The sequence below is a fragment of the Pan troglodytes genome, chromosome 19 (assembly GCF_028858775.2).
Source record: "Pan troglodytes isolate AG18354 chromosome 19, NHGRI_mPanTro3-v2.0_pri, whole genome shotgun sequence".
Lineage (NCBI taxonomy): Eukaryota > Metazoa > Chordata > Mammalia > Primates > Hominidae > Pan > Pan troglodytes.
The window spans coordinates 17,412,564-17,437,043 of NC_072417.2; the positions used below are offsets into that span (position 1 = coordinate 17,412,564).

Consider the following 24,480-nt stretch of genomic DNA (forward strand, 5'->3'; position numbering starts at 1 on the left):
GTAGCTTAAGACAAAGGACAGAATCTCTTGAGAGCTACGTGGCCCTGACTATTGCCTGTGAAACCAGAGTATTCCTCCCTCCACGCCCCCACCCCCCCCCCCCACCCCCAACACACACACACCTACCGCAGCTGGTGTTCATTTGCAAGCACCACCTCCTGGCTGGAGGCCAACCAGCACAGTCCATTACAGCATCTCCTGGTAGAATAACATTGCACCCAGGAAGAAAGAGGCTCTGTGATCTCAGCTGTTACCACTGCCTGCATCACTCCGGCTAACCAGGAGGTCCTGAGTCCACATGACCAGCTCATTACTACTGTAACTAGCATTCAAGAAAGCCAACATACTACGGCTACCAATAACCAAGGAATTTCAGAGTCTACGTCACTCCCCTGCTACCCCCAGTAGAGCTGGTGTTGCTACCCACGTCTGGGAAACTGGCATTCACAACTGGCATTTCCCAACACCAGCCTGGAGGGTGGCAACGTCACTGGGCAGCTAGACCCAGAGGAGCAACAACATTCACAGTAGCGTGGCTCACAGGGACTCCCACTCATAGGAAAAGGGGGAGTGCGCCCCATCAAGGGAAGACTCTGTGGGACCAAAGAATCTGGATGGCAGGCCTTGAGCATCAGATCCTTCCGCTGGTGGAAAGCTTCCTTGAGCAGAGGCGCAGTTGAAGTGCTGGGCTCAGCAGGGAAAGTCTTCAGCTCTATCGCAACAGTCAGACAGCTTTGGTGCATGGGAAGGATCTTGGAGAAGAGGCAGTCCTTCCCCCCTTGTTCACCACCATATGCACAGTTGGGACTTCTCCCACAGGAGCTCGACATGGGTGCAACTATAGACGGCCATTGTGGAACACATCAAGGTGACGGCATCCCCACAAGAGGAGCACCCTCCAGGATCAGGCTTGCACAAGAAACAGTCACAATTCCTCTCTATTTGGAACACCAACATCCTACAGATGAAAAGAGGTGCCTGTCTGGTCTGAATAGCCAGAGCGCTGGGACAGGAGCATATCTAAGAGGTGGAAAACGTCCCTGCTGACCTTGCAGGGGAGCTAAGGTGGCTCCAACCCTTCTCCCTGATAAGACCTCACTGTGACTCACTGAGGGCTCCTCCAGCCACCTCTGTCAAGCCTGGGTCTTCATTTACCCACTTGCTTTACCCACAACCGATTCCTACTCAGGGACACCTCTTCTACTGGCCTGAAACCTGAACCATCAAACCAGTAAATAAAATACTGGGGGAAAATAAATAAATAAAAAGTGCATGAGATGGGAGAAGGAGATAAGCTTTAAGAAACCTCTACCATTCCAACCCCCTAGGGGATAATGGAATGGAAAACCAAACACTGTATGTTCTCACTTATAAGTGAGAGCTAAGCTAGGAATACGCAAAGGCATACAGAGTGATATAATGGACTTTAGAGATTCAGAAGGAGATTCAGGAGGGTGGGAAGGGGACCAAGGAAACAAAATCTATGCATTAGGTACAATGTACACTATTCAGGTGACGGGTGCACCAAAATCTCAGACTTCACCGCTATATAATTCATCCATGTCACCAAAAACCACCTATACCCCATTAATAAATTAATAATAAAATAAATTTTTTAAAAAAGTTTTAGCTCACTGAGTGAGCTTGCAGCAGAATGGAGACAGCAAAGGAAAGAGTCAGTGAATTTGAAGATAGCTCAGTAGAAACTATGCAATTTGAATGACATCAAGAAAAAATTGTTTAAGTAAATAGAGTCTCAAGAACATGAAGGACAAAACCAAAAGGTCTAACATTCATGTCATCAGAGTCAAAGAAAGATAAGAGTGTGTGGTGCAGAAAAAAATAAATAAATAATGACTTCCAATTTTTCAAATTTCATAAAAGATATAACTTACAGCTTCGAAAATCTCAACAAATCACCAACAGGATAAAACAAACAAATCCTCATCCAGATAATCACAATCAAACTAGTGAAAACTAAAGCCAAAGAAAAAAATCTTGAAAGCAAGCAGAGAAAAGCAATGTATTTCCCATAGAGAAACAATAATTTGAATGACTGCAGGGTTCTCATCAAAAACAATGGAGGCCAGAAGATTCATCTGACAAAGCACTAATATCCAGAATCTACAACAAACTCAAACGAATTAGCAAGAAAAAAACAATCCCATCAAAAAGTGGGCTAAGGACGTGAATAGACAACAATTCTCAAGATATACAAAATGACCAACATATGAAAAATGCTCAACATCACTAATCAGGAAAACACAAATCAAAACCACAATGTGATACCACCTTACTCCTGCAAGAATGGCCATCATCAAAAAAATCAAAACATAATAGATGTTGGCATGGATGTGGTGAACAGGGAACACTTCTACACTGCTGGTGGGAATGTAAACTAGTACAACCACTATGGAAAACAGTGTGGAGATTCGCAGAGAACTAAAAGTAGAACTGCCATTCGATCCAGCAATCCCACTACTGGGCATCTACCCAGAGGAAAAGAAGTCATTATACAAAAAAGGTACTTGCACACGCATGTTTATAGCAGCACAATTTGCAATTGCAAAACTGTGGAACCAACCAAAATGCCCATCAATCAACAAGTGGATAAAGAAACTGTGATATGCATATACACATACATACGATGGAATACTACTCAGCCATAAAAAGCAATGAGTTAATGGCAGCAACCTGGATGCAATTGGAGACTATTATTCTAAGTGAAGTAACTCAGGAATGGAAAACCAAATATCCTATATTCTCACTCATAAGTGGGAGCTAAGCTATGAGGATGCAAAGGCATAAGAATGATACAATAGAATTTGGGGACTCAGGGGGAAAGGGTGGGAAGAGGGTGAGGGATAAAAGAACACAAATTGGGTGCAGTGTTTACTGCTCAGGTAATGGGTGCACCAAAATCTCATAAATCACCACTAAAGATCTTACTCATGTAACCAAACACCACCTGTTCCCCAATAACCTATGAAAATAAATTTTTTTTAAAAAAGAAAGTAGAATAATATTTTTAAAGTGCTGAAAGAAAAGAGTTATCAACTCAGAATTCTATATCCAGAAAAAAATCTTTGAGAAATGAAGGTGAAATGATAACATTCTCAGATGAAAAGAAGATAAAAAAACTAAGACAATCAATTTCCAGCATATGTAATCTAAAAGAATTGCTTAAGAAATTCTTCAGAGAGAAGGGAAGTGATGTGAGAAGGAAACCTGGAACACGGGGAATCAAGTGAGAACAACAGAAACATTAAATATCTGGGTAAATATAACAGACTATCCCTCTCCTAATGAGTTCTTTAAAATATATTTGATGGTTAGAAGCAAATATTTTAACTAAAAGATTTTTAATATACACAGATGTGATTAATGGGCTGACCGTCTGACTTCATCTGCTCTCAGCCAAAAACACAACCGCGGCTTCTCCCTCTGCTCAGCATGTCTTTTCTCTACCATGAGGTTCTACTTCTTTGTAACTTCTGTTCCCCATGGCCATCTTGGCCCTTCTGGCTTCTCTCCATCTTTGTTCCTACTGCTAACTGCCTGATCCTCTCTGTATTTTCCAGATCAACACACACATAGTGAGAAACTGACCCTGCTCTTTTGTCTGGGGAGTGGTCCCATCCAAGTACACCTCTGACTGTGGATGGGGCGGATTTCCTTATAAGGCGATGGCGGGCATTATGATCGCCATGTGGAATTCAGATGCATTAAACATTTTGTTATTCTGAGAATCGTGCCACACATTTGCACCCCTCTAAGCCTTGATATGGTCTATTCCTTCTTCCTGGGATTTCTTTTCCTCTTTGCCTAGAAAACTTGTACATATCCTTAAAAATCCAACACGAGGGCTCAGTCACTCCTCCTTTCTCTTCAGTCCCCATTGCCCTTACATCCAACCTCTATTCAAGTATTTAATATGCTCTTTGGACACTGGTTATCTATACATTTGTCGCCCCAACCAGACAGCTTGCTCCCAAAAGGAGGCATCAGGAGATTCTCATTACTATATTCCTATTACCCATTAACCGTTATATTCATTCATGTCTTGTCATCCATTCAACAAATATTAATTGAATGTCCACTGTGTGTCAGCCTCTGTATGAGGCACTGGAATGCAAACGTGAACAAGTCAGAGTCCCTGCCCCCTCGGAGATTAGCGTGGACCACACTGTGTCTGGCACATAGTGAATGTTCAGTAAGTTATTTTAAGTTGGATCGTACTTGCTTATAGTTCTCTACCAAGGATCCCTTTGACCTTTCTCAGACATCAGAGCTTTCACAGATGAAAAGGAGTGGAAAGTTAAGTGGGCCATGATTCCCAAAAGCACCTCAGACTTGGTTATCAAAAACCAAGCAACTCTTCTAGTCCTTATGTGTCCCACATCTCAGCAAATACACACACATCATATACCTAGTTGCCCCAGCCAAGAACCAGGGAGTAACAATGACCAATCTTTCCTTCTCTTCTGCTCTCTCTCACACAGTCTACTCTTTCTCTTTCTCTTCCTGTCATCACCAATTAAACAATGGAGTCCTGACCGCTCCACTTCCTTCGCATGTCTTCCACCCTGCCCGTCTCCATTCCTGGTTCCCCTGCTTGCTGCAGGGCTTTATTATCTCTCCCCAGCACACCAAAGACGTCTCCTCATGGGTCTCCTGTTTTCTGTGCAACCACATCACTTATCTCTTCCTGACCCAAAATTCATGAATTTCCCTGAAATTTCATCAGCTCCCTGCAACTCTTGCTGTCTGTTTGCCCAGAATGCCTACCCTCTCCCCAACTGTCCTTTATTCCCATCAACCCGGTAGATATCTACACAGATTTAAAGACTCAGCTCAAGTTGACTCCCTGAGAAGCCTTTTCTATCTCCTCGAGGTGAACCTATCCCTCCCTGCTTTGTGCCCCCATAATACCCCACACGGGCTTCTTTCTCCATTGTAACACACTGTTGCATTTACTTTTTATGTCTTTGTTTCCCCCCACTAGACTAGGAACTCCTTGAGGGAAAACAAAATCTCTATGTTCTCAATGCCTGGTGCATAGTATATGCTCAATAAATACTTCTCTGAATGAATCCAGTAAACAAAATACTTCCCTGTCTTTGGCCTTTGTGAAACAAGCAGGTAGACCTTCCAGGAGGGGCTTCTTTGAGCCTCTACAAGAGTCAAATTAAGTAAGTAATTCATTGAGTTGTCTGCCTTTGTAGATCTGAGGAGGCCAAACTCCACCCAATTTTCCCTACCCTGAGGCCCATCTGGTTCTCACCCAACAACCTCATGAGCACATCCAGATGGTCCCTCTAACATGAGCACTGCCAATGACATGTAGGACAGTCTCACACAATCTCATACTCGTATCCCTCTTCTGCGATCTTAATCCCCAAACCCAATTTTGCCTCTCCTTTAACCCTTTGTCCCCACCACAGTTTTATCCTTCATCCATTCCTATAACGTCTCCCTTGTTTATTCCCCAAACTTTATCTTCTTGCCTTCAAACCTTCATCCTATGCATAAGCATAATCATTCCACATAAAAGCTATTGAGACTAGGCATGGTGGCACATGCCTGTAATCCTAGCACTTTGGGAGGACAAAGCAGGAGGAATGCTTGGGGCCAGAAGTTCAAGACCAGCTTGGGCAACATAGCCAGACCCCCATCTCGATGGAAAGTAAAAAAAAAAAAAAAAAAAAAAAATGTTAGCCAGGTGTGGTGGCCTGCACCTGTAGTCCTAGCTACCTGGGAGACTGAGGCTGGAGGATCCCTTGACCCAAGGAATTCAAGGCTGTGGTGAACTATGATCGTGCCACTGCATTCCAGCCTAGGTGACAGAGAGACCCTGTCTCTCAATATATAAATAATTTTTTCAAAAAGTTATTGAACATCTATGATGTCCAGATCCTGTGCCAGGCACTGAAGATAAATAGAGAAATAGAAGGTAAATAGAGATAGATATAGTCTCTGCACAGGGGAAACTCAGGGAGGCCAAAGAGATAATATATAATATGTAAATACCAACCCAGTCTATCAATAAGCATTGGCCTCAGGTTTTGGAAGGGTCAGTTCCATGGACTGTGGAGGTGGTCAAAAAATGCTTTGTGTGTGTGTGTGTGGAGATGGGGTCCCACTATGTTGTCCAGGCTAGTCTCAACTCCAGGGCTCAAGCAATCCTCCCACCTCAGACTCCCAGAGTGCTGGGATTACAAATATGAGCCACCACGCCCAGCTAAAAGAATGCTTCTTGAAAGAGACAGGGCTTGACTGGGATTTGAGCTGGGAAAAAAGTTCTTGAACAAGTTCAAAAAAAAGGAGATCAAAATTTCAGATTGAGTTAGTGGCTCAAGGAAAGACCCAGGAGTCAGCAAATGCAAAGTGTTTTAAGAGACCAGTAACTAAATGATTTGCGCTGGAGTGGAACACGGGTGTGGGAAGAGCAGGAGGTGAGTCTAGGAAGACAGTTTTGTGCTAGACGGTGGGAGGTATAATTACCAGGATTAGAAATTGGGACAGTGGCAGGTAAGCAAGAAGGTGAGGAATTCTGTGTTCAGGAGGAAGAGGATTAACATGTAAACAGCATTTTATAAAGGTTCATGTGGCAGCTGTAAGGAGACGGGTTGGAGTGGGGACAGATTCATGGCAGGAAGTCTATCATGATCTAGGTGGTAAAATAGACTGAAACTATGGGATGGAGGAGAAAGATATTACAGGAGAAGAACCAGTTAGAGCTGGATGTTAATGAGAAAAGTCAAGGATAAGGCCAATGTTTTGAGCCCATGACTTTGGGTATACACAAATGCCAGTGATAAAAAATGGAAAGCTTAAAGAAGGAAACTGAGACAAATGACTGACTTTGGTCGTCGACAAATCTTTATGAGCAGTGGTGGGTATGAGATAAAGGAAGAGATGTCCAACAAGTAATGGCAAATCCAGACTTGGAACTTTTGAGAGAAGTCAGATATTGAAGAGGAGATGAGGGAGCCACCTGCATGGAAGAGGAGACCTGCAAGAGCAAAGGATGTGGAGGGAAGAGCAGGACTGAGCCTTGAGATCCGCCTTTTCAGGAGGAGAAGGGGGCCGGGTGCCGTGGCTCATGCCTGTAATCCCAGCACTTTGGGAGGCCAAGGCGGATGGATCACCTGAGGTCAGGAGTTCGAGACCAGCCTGGCCAACATGGTGAAACTCCATCTCTACTAAAAATACAAAAATTGGCCGGGCACGGTGGCTCACGCCTATAATCCCAGCACTTTGGGAGGCCAAGGCAGGTGGATCATGAGGTTAGGGGTTTGAGACCAGCCTGACCAACATGGTGAAACCCCATCTCTACTGAAAATACAAAAAAATTAGCTGGGCGTGGTGGCGGGTGCCTGTAATCCCACCTACTCAGGAGGCTGAGGCAGGAGAATTGCTTGAACCCGGGAGGCAGAGGTTGCAGTGAGCCGAGATCGCACCACTGCACTCCAGCCTGGGCAAAGGAGCAAGACTCTGTCTCAAAAAAAAAAAAATACAAAAATTAGCCAGGTGTGGTGGTGCACGCCTGTAGTCCCAGCTACTCGGAGGCTGAAGCACAAGAATCGCTTGAACCTGGGAGGCAGAGGTTGCAGTGAGCCGAGATCACAGCCCTGCACTCCAGTCTGGTGACAGAGTGAGACTTTGTCTCAATCAGAAAAAAAAAAAAAAGAGAAGGAAGGGGAAAGAAGAGAGAGCCCACCTGGAGGTTAGGAGGAGAACCAGCACAGGGACGAAGCAGCCAGTGGCAGAGAGAGGTTCGAGGCTTAGGAGGTTGGTGTTGCCTGGTATCCTGTAAGTTTGTATTCTTATGGTTTGTATGCACAGGAAGAAAGCATGTGAAGAAATACACCAGATTGTTAGGAGCAGTTAAAAAACAACAAACAAACAAAAAAGTGGTGAAAAGGAGCTGAGGATGTTCCCTTCTATTGTCCATGAATTTTTACAATTAGTAGTGATTATTTTAATAATTATCCCCACTGCCACTCCAGCCAAAAAGCAGTGGTGACAAGTCACTTTGCTCTCCCACATCTCTCTATCTCTCTCTCCAGCCATGCCTCTTCACTCCTTCTCAGCACCCCGTCTCTCCCCCAGCACACCCCTAATCTTTCCACTCCAGGCTTTAAACTCTTTGCCATAGTTTCCTCCAAGTGTTGGTCAGCTACTCTTTGTGGGGAGAAGAGTAAACTGTCCCAGGGGCCAACATAAAAAGAGAGCTTGTTTCTGCCTCTAATGTTTTGTTCATGGTGGTTCCCGTACCTGTTACTTTCCCTCCACTTATTGTTTCCAGCATTTTTTTTTTTTTTTTTTGAGACAGAGACTCACTGTGTTGCCAGGCTGGAGTGCAGTAGCACGATCTCGGCTCACTGTAAACTCCACCTCCTGGGTTCAAGCGATTCTTCTTCTCAGCCTTACAAGTAGCTGGAACTACAGGCGCATGCTACCGCGCCCATTTAATTTTTGCCTGTAGTCCTGGCAACTCAGGAGGCTGAAGTGGGAGGATCGCTTGAGCCTGGGAGGTGGAGGTTGCAGTGAGCTGAAATTGTGCCTGTGCACTCCAGCCTGGGTGACAGAGTGAGACCCTGTCTCAAAAATAAAAATAGTAACATACAAGAGTGGTTTCTTAGTTATGACAATTGACCAGTCATGTGAGATGAGAACATCAGGAGAAGCAAACTGGGGGAGGGGAATACAAGAACTCTCTGTTGTCTTCATTAATTCTCTGTAAATCTAAAATTATTCCAAAATAAAAAGTTTATTAAGAAAATACATTAGCGACATGGAAAATGCTTATGATACAATATTAAATGAAAAAAAGGATGACAGGTATCTGCTCAGGGTAAAAAAGAAGACAAATGGGGAGAGAAGGAGGAAGTGAGAGTTGGCTTCCTCCTACCTGACCCACCTCGTCTCAACTCCCTGATTCCAGTCTTGCTGATGCAGCCGCCCAAAGGAGTATCTGCCACTTTATTTCCTGCCAGTTCAAATCCCATCCCATCAGCTCTCATTAAGAAACCCTTTCCGGCCGGGCATGATGGCTCATACCTGTAATCCCAGCACTTTGGGAGGCCAAGGCGGACGGATCACCTGAGGGCGGATCACCTGAGGAGTTCGAGAGCAGGCTGGCCAACATGGTGAAACCCCGTCTCTACTAAAAATACAAAAATTAGCCGGGCATGGTGGCGGGCACCTGTAATCCCAGCTACTCAAGAGGTGAGGCAAGAGAATCACTTGAGCCCGGGGGGCAGAAGTTGCAGTGAGCCAAGATCAAGCCATTGCACTCCAGCCTGGTGACAGAGCAAGACTCTGTCTCAAAAAAAAAAAAAAAAAAAGAAGGAATAAAAAGGATAGAAAGGAAGGCAGAGTACTGATGACATCTGATCCAGCCACACCTTAATCCTATTGACCTCAGACTTAGCTCTATGAGCCAATAAATCCCCTTCCTACTTTATTTTTGAAATTGTAAATTGATAATTTATAATTAAATTTATGGGATACAAAGTGATGTTACAATTTATGAATACAATGTGGAATAATTAAGCTGGTTAACATATCCAGTACCTCAAATACTTAACATTTTCGTGGTGAGAACATTTGAAATTTACTCTCTTGGCTATTTTGAAATGTACAATACTCTATTATTAACTATATTCACCATGCTGTGCAATAGAACTCAAAAGTATTTTTAAAATCCTCCTGTCTGACTAAAATCTGATGCCCTTTGATCACCATCTCCCCCTTCCCCACAACCCCCAGCCTCTGTAACCACAATTCTACCTTCTGCTTCTACGGGTTTGTTTTAGATTCCACATATATGTGAGAACCTGCAGTACTTGCCTTCCTGAACCTGACTTAATTCACTTAGCATAATATTCTCTAATTCCATCTATGTTGTCACAAATGTCAGAATGTCTTTGTGTTGTTGTTCTTGTTTTTTTGTTTGTTTGTTTTTTGAGACTGAGTCTCACTCTGTCACCCAGGCTGGAGTGCAGTGGTGCGAGCTCGGCTCACTGCAACCTCCACCTCCCCGGTTCAAGTGATTCTCCTGCCTCAGCCTCCTGAGTAGCTGGGATTACAGGCACCCACCACCATGCCCAGCTAATTTTTATATTTTTAGTAGAGACGGGGTTTCACCATGTTGGCCAGGCTGGTCTCGAACTCCTGACCTCAACTGATCCATCCACCTCGGCCTCCCAAACTTCCGGGATTACAGGTGTGAGCCACCATGCCTGGCCGAGAATGTCTTTCTTTTTTAAGGCTTCATAGTATTCCTTTCTGTAAGTATGCAACGTTGTCTTTATCCACTCATTTGTTGATGCACAGTTAAGTTGATTCTGTAACTTGCTATTGTGAATAGTGCTGCAATGAACATGGGATATAGACATCTCTTCGACAAACTGATTTTAAACCTTTTTGGTAAATACCCAGAAGTGGGATTTCAAGATCATATGGCAATTTTATGTTTAGTTTTTTGAAGAACCTCCATACTGTTTTCCATATTGACTATACTAATTTATATTCCCACCAACATTGTACAATTGTTCCCTTTTCTCCACATTCTTGACAACATTTATCTTTCATATTTTTGATAAAAGCCATTCTGACCAGTGTGAGATGATGTCTCATTTTGGCTTTAATTTGCATTTCCCTAATGATTAGCAATATCGAGTATTTTTCATTATATCTGTTAGCCATTTATATGTATTCTTTTGAGAAATGTCTTTATCCCTGGAATGCAAGGAGGGTTCAACATATGCAAGTCAATAAATGATATGCCACATTAACAGAATAAATGACAAAAAATCATATGATTATCTCATCAGAAGCAGAAAAAAATTGACAAAATTCAACATCCCTTAACCATAAAAACAATCACCAAATTAGGTATACAAGAAAGGTAGCTCAACAATAAAAGCTATCCAGAGATGCTGACAGCTAACAGTGACTCAGCAGTGAATAACTGAAAGCCTTTCCCCCAAGATCTGGAACAAGACAACAATGCCCACTCAACATGGAATTGGAAGTTCTAGACAGAGCAATTAAGCAAGAAAAAGAAATTGGCAATAGATTTAACCAAGGAGACAAAAGACTTATACAACGAAAACTATAAGGTGTTGATGAAATAAACTGAATAAGACACAAATAAATGGAAAGATATTTCATGTTCATGGTTCAGAAGAACTAATATTACTAAAATGTTATACTACCCAAAGTGATCTACAAATTCAATGCAATCCCTATGAATATCCCAACATCACTTTTCATAGAAATAAAAAAAAAAATCCAAAACTTCATATGGGGCTGGACATGGTGGCTTACACCTGGAATCTCAGCACTTTGGGAGGCCGAGGTGGGAGGATCACCTGAGATCAGGAGTTCGAGACCAACCTAGCCAACATGGTAAAACCCCATCTCTGCTAAAAATACAAAAATCAGCCAGGTATGGTGGCACTCACCTGTAATCCCAGCTACTTGGGAGGCTGAGGGACGAGAATCACTTGAAGCTGGGTGGCGGAGGTTGCAGTGAGCCTTGATTGCACCACTTGCACTCCAGTTTGGGCCATAGAGTGAGACTCCATCTCAAAAAACAAAACAAAACAAAAATTCATATGGACAACAAAAACCTCAAACAACCAAGGCAATCATGAACAAAAAGGACAAAGCTGGAGGTATCACACCACCAGATTTCAAAGTATACTACAAATCTATAGCAATCAAAACAACATGGTATTGGAAAAAAAAAAAAAAGACAGACACATTGACCAATGGAGTGGAACAGAGAGCTTGGAAATTAACCTACTACTATACAGTCAATTGATTTTCAACAAAGGTACCAGAATATGCAATAGGAAGAGGACAGTCCCTTCAATAAATAGTGTTGGGAAAATGAAATTTCCACCTTCAGAACAATAAAATTGTTCCACCATATACAGAACTAAAAATCAAATTAAAATGAATTAAAGATTCAAACGTAATACCAGAAACTCTAAACTTACTGGAAGAAAACACAGGGAGGAAAAACTACATGACACTCTCTGGACAACGGTTTTTTGGATGTGACCCAAAAGCACAGGCAACAAAAGCAAAAATAGACAAATCGGATTACATCAAACTAAAAAGCTTCTGCATAGCCAATGAAACAACCAACAGCATGCAGAAACAACTCACAGATTGGGAGAAAACAGCTGCAAGCCATACATCTGACAAGGGATTAATATCCAAAATACAGAAGGAGCTCCAACAACTCAATATTAAGAAAACAAGAAACCCAATTAGAAAATGAGCAAGGGACCTGAATACACATTTCCACTAAAGTTTTTAAGACATAAACATACTTTGGCATAAACGCTGTATTATATGCAATTACTTTTTGTAAATAATTTTTGTAAAGCCATCAGATATATATCCAAATGATTTTTCACCTGAGTGTAAGACAGGAAAATGTTTAAATTAATACATAAATCAAATCATCTGCACTGGCATTGTTAACCTAGAAGAAAGTGGCTGCATAGAGAATAGTAAAAGCAAGGATATTTAGTCCATACTTTCAAATGGGGCTTGATGATTTGAAACAACAAAGTTGTTCACTGGCAGAATTTCCCACCAAGTCTGTATAAATTATGTGCTATTTGATAAAAGATAGCCTCAATGAAGCTAATATTTTTATCTTCAGTATTTGCTTTAAGAGAAAAATCCTGAAGCTTGTAGGGATTTCTAATGCCAAAAAAGATGATGAAATGGGAGAGTATATTTAGCAATCATGGTGACTAAGCTCATGGTAACTGGTATATGTATAATTTTAGTTTGCATTCCAATTACTTAAACTGAGATGTTCTTGATCAGTTGAACACACTGTGAGTAGACAATCTCTTTCTCCAAGAAACAAGATGGAGAGATCTTCAGAGAATGGCCCCACTGAAGCTCATTGGTAAATGAGCTTTCTCCAGATTTTGTTGATTTCCTGAGTTTTTCCATAATTCCTCAGGTCCCTGGCCATTTTCTGATAGATCATGGTCTTCCTGTTGCCCTTTCCTACTCCTCAAAGTTTGGCAAATTTTTCTTCCTTTTTTGATACAAACTGGAAACTGCCTTTAGTTTTATCTGCTTACTGAATGCAGATGCCATCTTGGGATTATACCGAGATTTGTGAAGTTATTCAAACAGTCAGAGAAGCTTCCTGCCTTGTCCTCCCTCTTGCTGGAAAACAGCAGACTGTACCAGCTGGCTTTCAGTTATGTTCCACAAAGATCAATGAATAGTTCCTTCAAAATAGAAGTCTGCAGCATTATTTATTAAAGTTCTCCAATTATAAATAGATTCCTCTGTAAGCAACATTCCATAGCAGTTGGAATCTCCTCTGACATGGGGACAATCACTGATGAAAACCAGGTAAGTTTTGAAGATCTCCAGTTGAATGTTGCCTCAGTACCTCAAAAGTATCTTCAAATGCTTGAGCCAGCTGGTCTTGTTCACACAAGTTATGCTTCACTAATAAACTGATGATTCTGTCCATCAGTGCCCAATCTAGCATGTACTTGTAGATGTGGAGATAATCTTCCCTCCTCTGAAACACACATCTGCACTCCCCACCACCCACTTTAATTTTGTTAAAGCAGTTTTGAGTTGGGTTTCTGTCATCTGCAAAGGAAAAAGTCCTGAGTCATTTATACCTAAGAATGAGATAATTTAAGTAACAGGCCCTAACATATGAAAATAGCTGAGATAGTGTGGGGTGCAAAACAGAGAGGAGATAATTATTCCCATCCCTAAATAATTATTTGAAAAGTTTTGTTATACAGTAGAAATGCAACTGGCTGTCCGATGGTTTGTTAAATCTTTGGACTCAGCCCCAAGAAAAATAGCAAGATATTGAACATTACTTGTGGCCTCAAATAATATTATATGAGAAAAGCACAAGTTCAGTCCAAGCTATACCATCTAAAAGCAGAGAAGGAATAATGAAACTTCATTTTTTAGAAAAATCTTTATACCCATACCTTGCAATCCTTGAGGACTGGGAGTCAGAATTTGAAAAGGCCAAATTCTGCATCCTAAGCTAAAATTTGTGAAGACAAAAGCAAAGAGATAAAGAAATACCATACTAAAATATTGGGAAAGAAATTGAAAGGGACACATCAAAATGAAAAGATATTCCAGATTCATGAACTGAAATACTTAATATTGGTTAAATTATAATACTACTCAAAGCAATTTACAGATTAAATGCAATCCAATTACATTCTCTACAGAAATAGAAAAAAATCTTAAGACGTATATGGAACCACAAAAGACCCCAAATAACCAAAGCAATCTGAGCAAAAGGAACAAAGCTGGAGGCATTACACTACCTGACTTCAAATTTTACTACAAAGCTATAGTAACCAAATCAGTATGACACTGGCATAAAAACAGACAGAACAGACCAATGGGACAGAATAGAGAACACAGATGTAAATCCACACATTTACAGCCAGCTCATCTTCAACAAAGGTACCAAGAACATATAATGGGGGGAAGGATAGACTTTTCAATAAATGGTGCCAAGAAAACTAGATAACTATATGCAGAAGAATGAAACTGGATCCTTCTCTCTTACCATATACAAAAAGCAAATCAAAATTGATTAAAGATTAAATCTAAATCCTCAAACCATGAAACTACTGGCAGAAAACATTGAGGAATCACTCCAGGACATTGGTCTGGGTGAAGATTTTTTTATGTCAGAACTCAAAAGCATAGGCAAACAAAGTAAAAATAGACAAATGGGATTATTTCAAGCTAAAAACTTCTGCATAGCAAAGGAAATAATAAAGTGAAGAGAAAACCCACAGAATGGCAGAAAATATAACTAACCACCTGAGAAGGGGTTAATAACCAGAATGTATGGGGAGCTCAAACAACTCAATAGAAAAAAACAAACAAAATCCAATTTAAAAATGGGCAATAGATCTGAGTAGACATTTCTCAAAAGAAGCCATACGAATGGCCAACAGGCATATAAAAAATGTTCAACATCACAAATTATTAGAGAAATGCAAATCAAAACCACAATGAGATATCATCTCACCCCAGTTAAAATGGCTTTTATCAAGAAGACAGGCAATAACGCAGGCTAGCGAGGATGTGGAAGAAAGGGAACCCTTGTACACTGTTGGTGGGAATGGAAATTAGTACAGCTACTACAGAGAACAGCTTGGAGGTTCCTCAAAAAACTAAAAATTGAACTACCATATGATCCAGGAATCCCACTCCTGGGTATATCTCCAAAAGAAAGGAAATGAATATATCAAACAGCTATCTGCACGCCCATGTTTATTGCAGCACTATTCACAATAGCCAAAATATGGAGTCGATCTAAGTGCCCATCAACAAATGAATGGCTAAAGAAAATGTGGTATATATACAAAATGGAATATTATTCATCTGTAAAAAGGAATAAAACCCTGTCATTTGCAGCAACATAAATAGAACTAGAAGTCATTATGTTAAGTGACACAAAGAGACAAATACCACGTGTTCTCACTCATATGTGGGAGCTAAGAAAAAGTGGATCTCATGAAGGTAGAGAGCAGATTGGTGGTTACCAGAATCTACTCTGGTAACAGAGTAGGGGATTCAAAGAAGTTGATAAATGGATACAAATATAAAGTTGATAGAAGAAATAAGCTCCAGTGTTCAACAGATGAGTAGGGTGACTATAGTTTACAAAAACATACTGTACATTTCAAAATAGATAGAAGAGAAAAATTCAAATATTTCTAGGATAAAGACAAATATTAAGGTGATGGATATCCCAAGTACACTGACGTGATGTATACGAATTATATGAATGTATTGTTATCATGTGTGCCCTGAAACTATGTAACTTATTATCCATCAATTTTTTAAATTGTTGAAAAAATGATTAAATGAATAAATAAAATATTGGGTCTTGGATAAGCCAGAAAATTTGGGAAGTCTGATTCTCTCTCACATATTATATTCTAGGTATTCTTTGCCAGACAAAAGCATCATACCCCTTATAAAAATGCATCCAGTAGGTTATAATCTTTGGGGAAATGCCACATTATTTAGCTTCATTTTCCCTTTTTTTTTTTTTTTTTTGAGATGGAGTTTCTCTCCTGTTGCCCAGGCTGGAGTGTGATGGCACAATCTCGGCTCACAATGACCTCCGCCTCCCAGGTTCAAACAATTCTCCTGCCTCAGCCTCCCAAGTAGCCGGAATTACAGGCATGCACCACCATGCCCAGCTAATTTTGTTGTATTTTTAGCAGAGATGGGGTTTCTCCATGTTGGTCAGGCTGGTCTCGAACTCCCGACCTCAGGTAATCCACCCGCCTCAGCCTCCCAAAGTGCTGGGATTACAGGCATGAGCCACCGTGCCCGGCTCCCCTTCAAGTCATTCACATTGTTCAAAGGAGACAGCAAAGAGAAAGCATGATTCTGGGAGATGGGGAAAAGCCAGAATAGACTATTGGCAAGAAATAGAAACCACAAGGTGAGGATCAAGAGTCAAGGTCCAGGTTTAGACAAGATCTCTGGATGTGGTTATTATGCCACAGAATCATCAAACGTCAACTGAGGTTTTAAATACTGCCTAAAAACACCAAGCCTGGAAATAGGTGCCTGTAATTCCTCAGTCCTTCAGTAAATACCCAAGCTATTAAAGTAGGTCATTCCCAGGAATGAAATCCTCCTTGCACCTCTCTTAGGGGTGGCCATGGAGGACACAAAACACAGATATTTATCTTTGGAAGAAGGAGGTAGATCTGTTTTTGAAAATATATATAAAGTATAGTTGCATTTGAGAAGCGGAGGCATTTTTGAAACTATATGTATAATTAGAATGGTATGTGAATATATATACAACCAAAGATACAAGGGGTAAAATGGGATAAAAATCTACTATTATTCACTATACAGCACTCATTCTCAACTACTTTCTCAGATCTAAACTCTACTTTTCTGTAGAGAACCCCTTCCCTGTGGTTAGGACAGAGCCAACACTGACTTGTCACCATGACGACATCAGTGGGTACATGACCTAGACTCAGCAAATTATGCTACCCATAACATTGGCTACCATGATCATTTAAGACCTGGACATGAAATCTAAACTAGGTTCTCCCTGGACATTTTCTGAAAGGTATTAGAGAGTGGGCGTAGTGCCTCACACCTATAATTCCAACATTTTGAGAGGCTGAGGTGGGAGGATTGCTTGAGCCCAGGAGTTTGAGACCAGACTGGGCAACATAGGGAGACTTCGTCTCTATGAAAAACAAAAAAATTAGCTGGAGGCCGAGGCAGGTGGATCATGAGGTCAGGAGATCGAGACCATCCTGGCTAACATGGTGAAACCCGTCTCTACTAAAAATACAAAAAAATTAGCTGGGCATGGTGGTGGGCGCCTGTAGTCCTAGCTACTCGGGAGGCTGAGGCAGGAGAATGGTGTGAACCTGGGAGGTGGAGCTTACAGTGAGCCAAGATCTCACCACTGCACTCCAGCCTGGGTGATACAGCGAGACTCCATCTTAAAAAAAAAAAAATTAGCCGGGCATGGTGATGCACACCTGCAATCCCAGCTACTCAGGAGGCTGAGGTGGGAGGATCGCTTGAGCCTGGGTGGTTAAGGCTGTGATGAGCTGTGATTGCACCACTATACTCCAGCCTGGGCAACAGAGCAAGACCCTGTCTCTAAATAAATAAATAAATATAAAAGTAATTTTTTATTATACATTAAGTTCTGGGATACATGTGGAGAATGTGCAGGTTTGTTACATAGGTATACATGTCCCACGGTGGTTTGCTGCACCCATCAACCCGTCATCTACATTAGATATTTCTCCTAATGCTATTCCTTTAAAATGGAAGGTATTAGGAAGATTTCTTTCCACTGTCGGTCAGGAGATGAGATGGATGTGGTGCTACTGAAGGTCGCCTTACCACTCTGTAGCAAAAGAAATCTCTGCAACTAATTTGAGGGAATCACAGCTGACAGATGTAAAGAGGACACAGAGCCCTCCTCACATTGTTAGAATTCCTGGAACTAAACAAATCACTCCTTTTACCTTCCAGCTGTGTAAGCCTCCTACTCAAAAAAAAGAAAATCATTTTTTGTTTAAGCTTGTGTTTTCTGCAATCTAAAGCTTTAAAAATCCAACTCAACAGCAACAAAACACAACCCAATTTAAAAAGGGACAAAAGACTTGAACAGACATTTCTCTGAAGATATATAAATGGCCAAAAAGCACATAAAAAGATGTTCAATGTCATTAGTCATTAGAGAAAGGCATCAAAAGCACAATAGATACCATTTTACACTCACTAGGATAGCCATTTCTTAAAAATAGAGAATAAATGTTGGTAAAGATGCAGAGAAATTGGAACCTTCATACATTGCTGGTGGGGATGAAAAATGGTACAACCACTGTGGAAAACAGTCTGGTGATTCTTCAATAAACACAGAATTATCATATGACCTAGCAACTCCACTCCTAAATATGTATCCAAGAGAAGTGAAACCAGGAGAGGGTAGCCAAGATGGCCAAATAGGAAGAGCTCCGGTCTAGAGCTCTCAGCGTGAGCGACACAGAAGACGGGTGATTTCTGCATTTCCATCTGAGGTACTGGGTTCATCTCACTAGGGAGTGCCAGACAGTGGGCACAGGACAGTGGGTGCAGCGCACCGTGTGCAAGCCGAAGCAGGGCAAAGCATTGCCTCACTCGGGAAGCACAAGGGGTCAGGGAGTTCCCTTTCCTAGTCAGAGAAGGGGGTGACAGATGGCACTTGGAGAATTGGGTCACTCCCACCCTAATACTGAGCTTTTCCGACGGGCTTAAAAAACGGCGCACCAGGAGATTACATCCTGCACATGGCTCGGAGGGTCCTGCACCCACGAAGTCTTGCTGATTGCTAGCAACAGCAGTCTGAGATCAAACTGCAAGGTGGCAGTGAGGCTGGGGGAGGGGCACCCGCGATTGCCCAGGCTTGCTTAGGTAAACAAAGCAGCTGGGAAGCTCGAACTGGGTGGAGCCCACCACAGCTCAAGGAGGCCTGCCTGCCTCTGTAGGCTCCACCTCTGGGGACAGGGCACAGACAAACAAAAAGACAGCAGTAACCTCTGCAGACTTAAATGTCCCTGTCTGACAGCTTTGAAGAGAGCAGTGTTTCTCCCAGCACGCAGCTGGAGATCTGAGAACGGACAGACTGTCTCCTCAAGTGGGTCCCTGACCCCTGACCCCTGAGCAGCATAACTGGGAGGCACCCCCCAGTAGGGGCAGACTGACACCTCACACGGCCGGGTACTCCTCTGAGACAAAACTTCAAGAGGAACAATCAGACAGCAGCACTCCCGGTTCACGAAAATCCGCTATTCTGCAGCCACCGCTGCTGATACCCAGGCAAACAGGGTCTGGAGTGGACCTCTAGCAAACTCCAACAGACCTGCAGCTGAGGGGCCTGTCTGTTAGAAGGAAAACTAACAAACAGAAAGGACATCCACACCAAAACCCCATCTGTACATCACCATCATCAAAGACCAAAGGTAGATAAAACCACAAAGATGGATTTATCTACCTTCAGAGCAGAAAAACTGAAAATTCTAAAAATCAGAGTGCCTCTCCTCCTCCAAAGGAACGCAGCTCCTCACCAGCAACGGAACAAAGCTGGATGGAGAATGACTTTGACGAGTTGAGAGAAGAAGGCTTCAGACGATCAAACTACCCCGAGCTACAGGAGGAAATTCAAACCAAAGGCAAAGAAGTTAAAAACTTTGAAAAAAATTTAGACGAATGTATAACTAGAATAACCAATATGGAGAAGTGCTTAAAAGAGCTGACGGAGCTGAAAGCCAAGGCTCGAGAACAACATGAAGAATGCAGAAGCCTCGGGAGCCGATGTGATCAACTGGAAGAAAGGGTATCAGTGATGGAAGATGAAATGAATGAAATGAAGCGAGACGGGAAGTTTAGAGAAAAAAGAATAAAAAGAAATGAGCAAAGCCTCCAAGAAATATGGGACTATGTGAAAAGACCAAATCTATGTCTGATTGGTGTACCTGAAAGTGACGGGGAGAATGGAACCAAGTTGGAAAACACTCTGAAGGATATTATCCAGGAGAACTTCCCCAATCTAGCAAGGCAGGCCAACATTCAGATTCAGGAAATACACAGAATGCCACAAAGGTACTCCTCGAGAAGAGCAACTCCAAGACACAAAATTGTCAGATTCATCAAAGTTGAAATGAAGGAAAAAATGTTAAGGGCAGCCAGAGAGAAAGGTCGGGTTACCCACAAAGGGAAGCCCATCAGACTAACAGTGGATCTCTCGGCAGAAACTCTACAAGCCCGAAGAGAGTGGGGGCCAATATTCAACATACTTAAAGAAAAGAATTTTCAACCCAGAATTTCATATCCAGCCAAACTAAGCTTCATAAGTGAAGGAGAAATAAAATACTTTACAGATGAGCAAATGCTGAGAGGTTTTGTCACCACCAGGCCTGCCCTAAAAGAGCTCCTGAAGGAAGCATTAAACACAGAAAGGAACAACTGGTACCAGCCACTGCAAAATCATGCCAAAATGTAAAGACCATCGAGACTAGGAAGAAACTGCATCAACTAATGAGCAAAATAACCAGCTAACGTCATAATGACAGGATCAAATTCACACATAACAATATTAACTTTAAATGTAAATGGACTAAATGCTCCAATTAAAAGACACAGACTGGCAAATTGGATAAAGAGTCAAGACCCATCAGTGTGCTGTATTCAAGAAACCCATCTCACGTGCAGAGACACACATAGGCTGAAAATAAAGGGATGGAGGAAGATCTACCAAGGAAATGGGAAACAAAAAAAGGTGGGGGTTGCAATCCTAGTCTTGGATAAAACAGACTTTAAACCAACAAAGATCAAAAGAGACAAAGAAGGCCATTACATAATGGTAAAGGGATCAATTCAACAAGAAGAGCTAACTATCCTAAATATATATGCACCCAATACAGGAGCACCCAGATTCATAAAGCAAGTCCTGAGTGACCTACAAAGAGACTTAGACTCCCACACAATAATAATGGGAGACTTTACCACCCCACTGTCAACATTAGACAGATCAACGAGACAGAAAGTTAACAAGGTAACCCAGGAATTGAACTCAGCTCTGCACCAAGTGGACCTAATAGACATCTACAGAACTCTCCACCCCAAATCAACAGAATATACATTTTTTTCAGCACCACACCACACCTATTCCAAAATTGACCACATAGTTGGAAGTAAAGTTCTCCTCAGCAAATGTAAAAGAACAGAAATTATAACAAACTGTCTCTCGGACCACAGTGCAATCAAACTAGAACTCAGGATTAAGAAACTCACTCAAAACCGCTCAACTACATGGAAACTGAACAACCTGCTCCTGAATGACTACTGGGTACATAACGAAATGAAAGCAGAAATAAAGATGTTCTTTGAAACCAACGAGAACAAAGACACAACATACCAGAATCTCTGGGACACATTCAAAGCAGTGTGTAGAGAGAAATTTATAGCACTAAATGCCCACAAGAGAAAGCAGGAAAGATCCAAAATTGACACCCTAACATCACAATTAAAAGAACGAGAAAAGCAAGAGCAAACACATTCAAAAGCTAGCAGAAGGCAAGAAATAACTAAAATCAGAGCAGAACTGAAGGAAATAGAGATACAAAAAACCCTTCAAAAAATTAATGAAACCAGGAGCTGGTTTTTTGAAAGGATCAACAAAATTGATAGACTGCTAGCAAGACAAATAAAGAAAAAAAGAGAGGAGAATCAAAAAGACACAATAAAAAATGATAAAGGGGATATCACCACCAATCCCACAGAAATACAAACTACCATCAGAGAATACTACAAACAACTCTACACAAATAAACTAGAAAATCTAGAAGAAATGGATAAATTCCTCGACACATACACTCTCCCAAGACTAAACCAGGAAGAAGTTGAATCTCTGAATAGACCAATAACAGGCTCTGAAATTGTGGCAATAATCAATAGCTTACCAACCAAAAAGAGTCCAGGACAAGATGGATTCACAGCTGAATTCTACCAGAGGTACAAGGAGGAACTGGTACCATTCCTTCTGAAACTATTCCAATCAATAGAAAAAGATGGAATCCTCCCTAACTCATTTTATGAGGCCAGCATCATCCTGATACCAAAGCCAGGCAGAGACACAACCAAAAAAGAGAATTTTAGACCAATATCCTTGATGAACATTGATGCAAAAATCCTCAATAAAATACTGGCAAACTGAACCCAGCAGCACATCAAAAAGCTTATCCACCATGATCAAGTGGGCTTCATCCCTGGGATGCAAAGCTGGTTCAATATACACAAATCAATAAATGTAATCCAGCATATAAACAGAACCAAAGACAAAAACCACATGATTATCTCAATAGGTGCAGAAAAGGCCTTTGAGAAAATTCAACAACGCTTCATGCTAAAAACTCTCAATAAATTAGGTATTGATGGGATGTATCTCAAAATAATAAGAGCTATCTATGACAAACCCACAGCCAATATCATACTGAATGGGCAAAACTGGAAGCATTCCCTTGAAAACTGGCACAAGACAGGGATGCCCTCTCTCACCACTCCTATTCAACATAGTGTTGGAAGTTCTGGCCAGGGCAATTAGGCAGGAGAAGGAAATCAAGGGTATTCAATTAGGAGAAAAGGAAGTCAAATTGTCCCTGTTTGCAGATGACATGACTGTATATCTAGAAAACCCCATTGTCTCAGCCCCAAATCTCCTTAAGCTGATAAGCAACTTCGCAGCAAAGTCTCAGGATACAAAATCAATGTACGAAAATCACAAGCATTCTTAATACACCACTAACAGACAAACAGAGAGCCAAATCATGAGTGAACTCCCATTCACAATTGCTTCAAAGAGAATAAAATACCTAGGAATCCAACTTACAAGGGACGTGAAGGACCTCTTCAAGGAGAACAACAAACCACTGCTCAATGAAATAAAAGAGGATATAAAGAAATGGAAGAACATTCCATGCTCATGGGTAGGAAGAATCAATATCATGAAAATGGCCATACTTCCCAAGGTAATTTATAGATTCAATGCCATCCCCATCAAGCTACCAATGACTTTCTTTACTGAATTGGAAAAAACTACTTTAAAGCTCATATGGAACCAAAAAAGAGCCCGCATCGCCAAGTCAATCCTAAGCCAAAAGAACAAAGCTGGAGGCATCATGCTACCTGACTTCAAACTATACTACAAGGCTACAGTAACCAAAACAGCATGGTACTGGTACCAAAACAGAGATATAGATCAATGGAACAGAACAGAGCCCTCAGAAATAACGCCGCATATCTACAAATATCTGATCTTTGACAAACCTGAGAAAAACAAGCAATGGGGAAAGGATTCCCTATTTAATAAATAGTGCTGGGAAAACTGGCTAGCCATATGTAGAAAGCTGAAACTGGATCCCTTCCTTACACCTTATACAAAAATTAATTCAAGATGGATTAAAAACTTAAACGTTAGACCTAAAACCATAAAAACCCTAGAAGAAAACCTAGGCATTACCATTCAGGACATAGGCATGGGCAAGGACTTCATGTCTAAAACACCAAAAGCAATGGCAACAAAAGCCATAATTGACAAATGGGATCTAATTAAACTAAAGAGCTTCTGCACAGCAAAAGAAACTACCATCAGAGTGAACAGGCAACCTACAAAATGGGAGAAAATTTTCGCAACCTACTCATCTGACAAAGGGCTAATATCCAGAATCTACAATGAACTCAAACAAATTTACAAGAAAAAAACAAACAACCCTGTCAAAAAGTGGGCAAAGGATATGAATAGACACTTCTCAAAAGAAGACATTTATGCAGCCAAAAGACACATGAAAAAATGCTCATCATCACTGGCCATCAGAGAAATGCAAATCAAAACCACAATGAGATACCATCTCACACCAGTTAGAATGGCAATCATTAAAAAGTCAGGAAACAACAGGTGCTGGAGAGGATGTGGAGAAATAGGAACACTTTTACACAGTTGGTGGGACTGTAAACTAGTTCAACCATTGTGGAAGTCAGTGTGGTGATTCCTCAGGGATCTAGAACTAGAAATACCATTTGACCCAGCCATCCCATTACTGGGTATATACCCAAAGGACTATAAATCATGCTGCTATAAAGACACATGCACACGTATGTTTATTGTGGCACCATTCACAATAGCAAAGACTTGGAACCAACCCAAATGTCCAACCATGATAGACTGGATTAAGAAAATGTGGCAAATATACACCACGGAATACTATGCAGCCATAAAAAATGATGAGTTCACATCCTTTGTAGGGACATGGATGAAATTGGAAATCATCATTCTCAGTAAACTATCACAAGGACAAAAAACCAAACACCACATGTTCTCAC

General features: G+C 41.4%; 1 pseudogene; it reads right to left on the minus strand.

The window, feature by feature from the left end:
• Positions 1-20,269, minus strand: part of LOC129137654 (transcription factor Spi-C-like) — a 63,034-nt pseudogene extending 42,765 nt beyond the window's left edge.
• Positions 20,270-24,480: the final 4,211 nt, after the last annotated feature.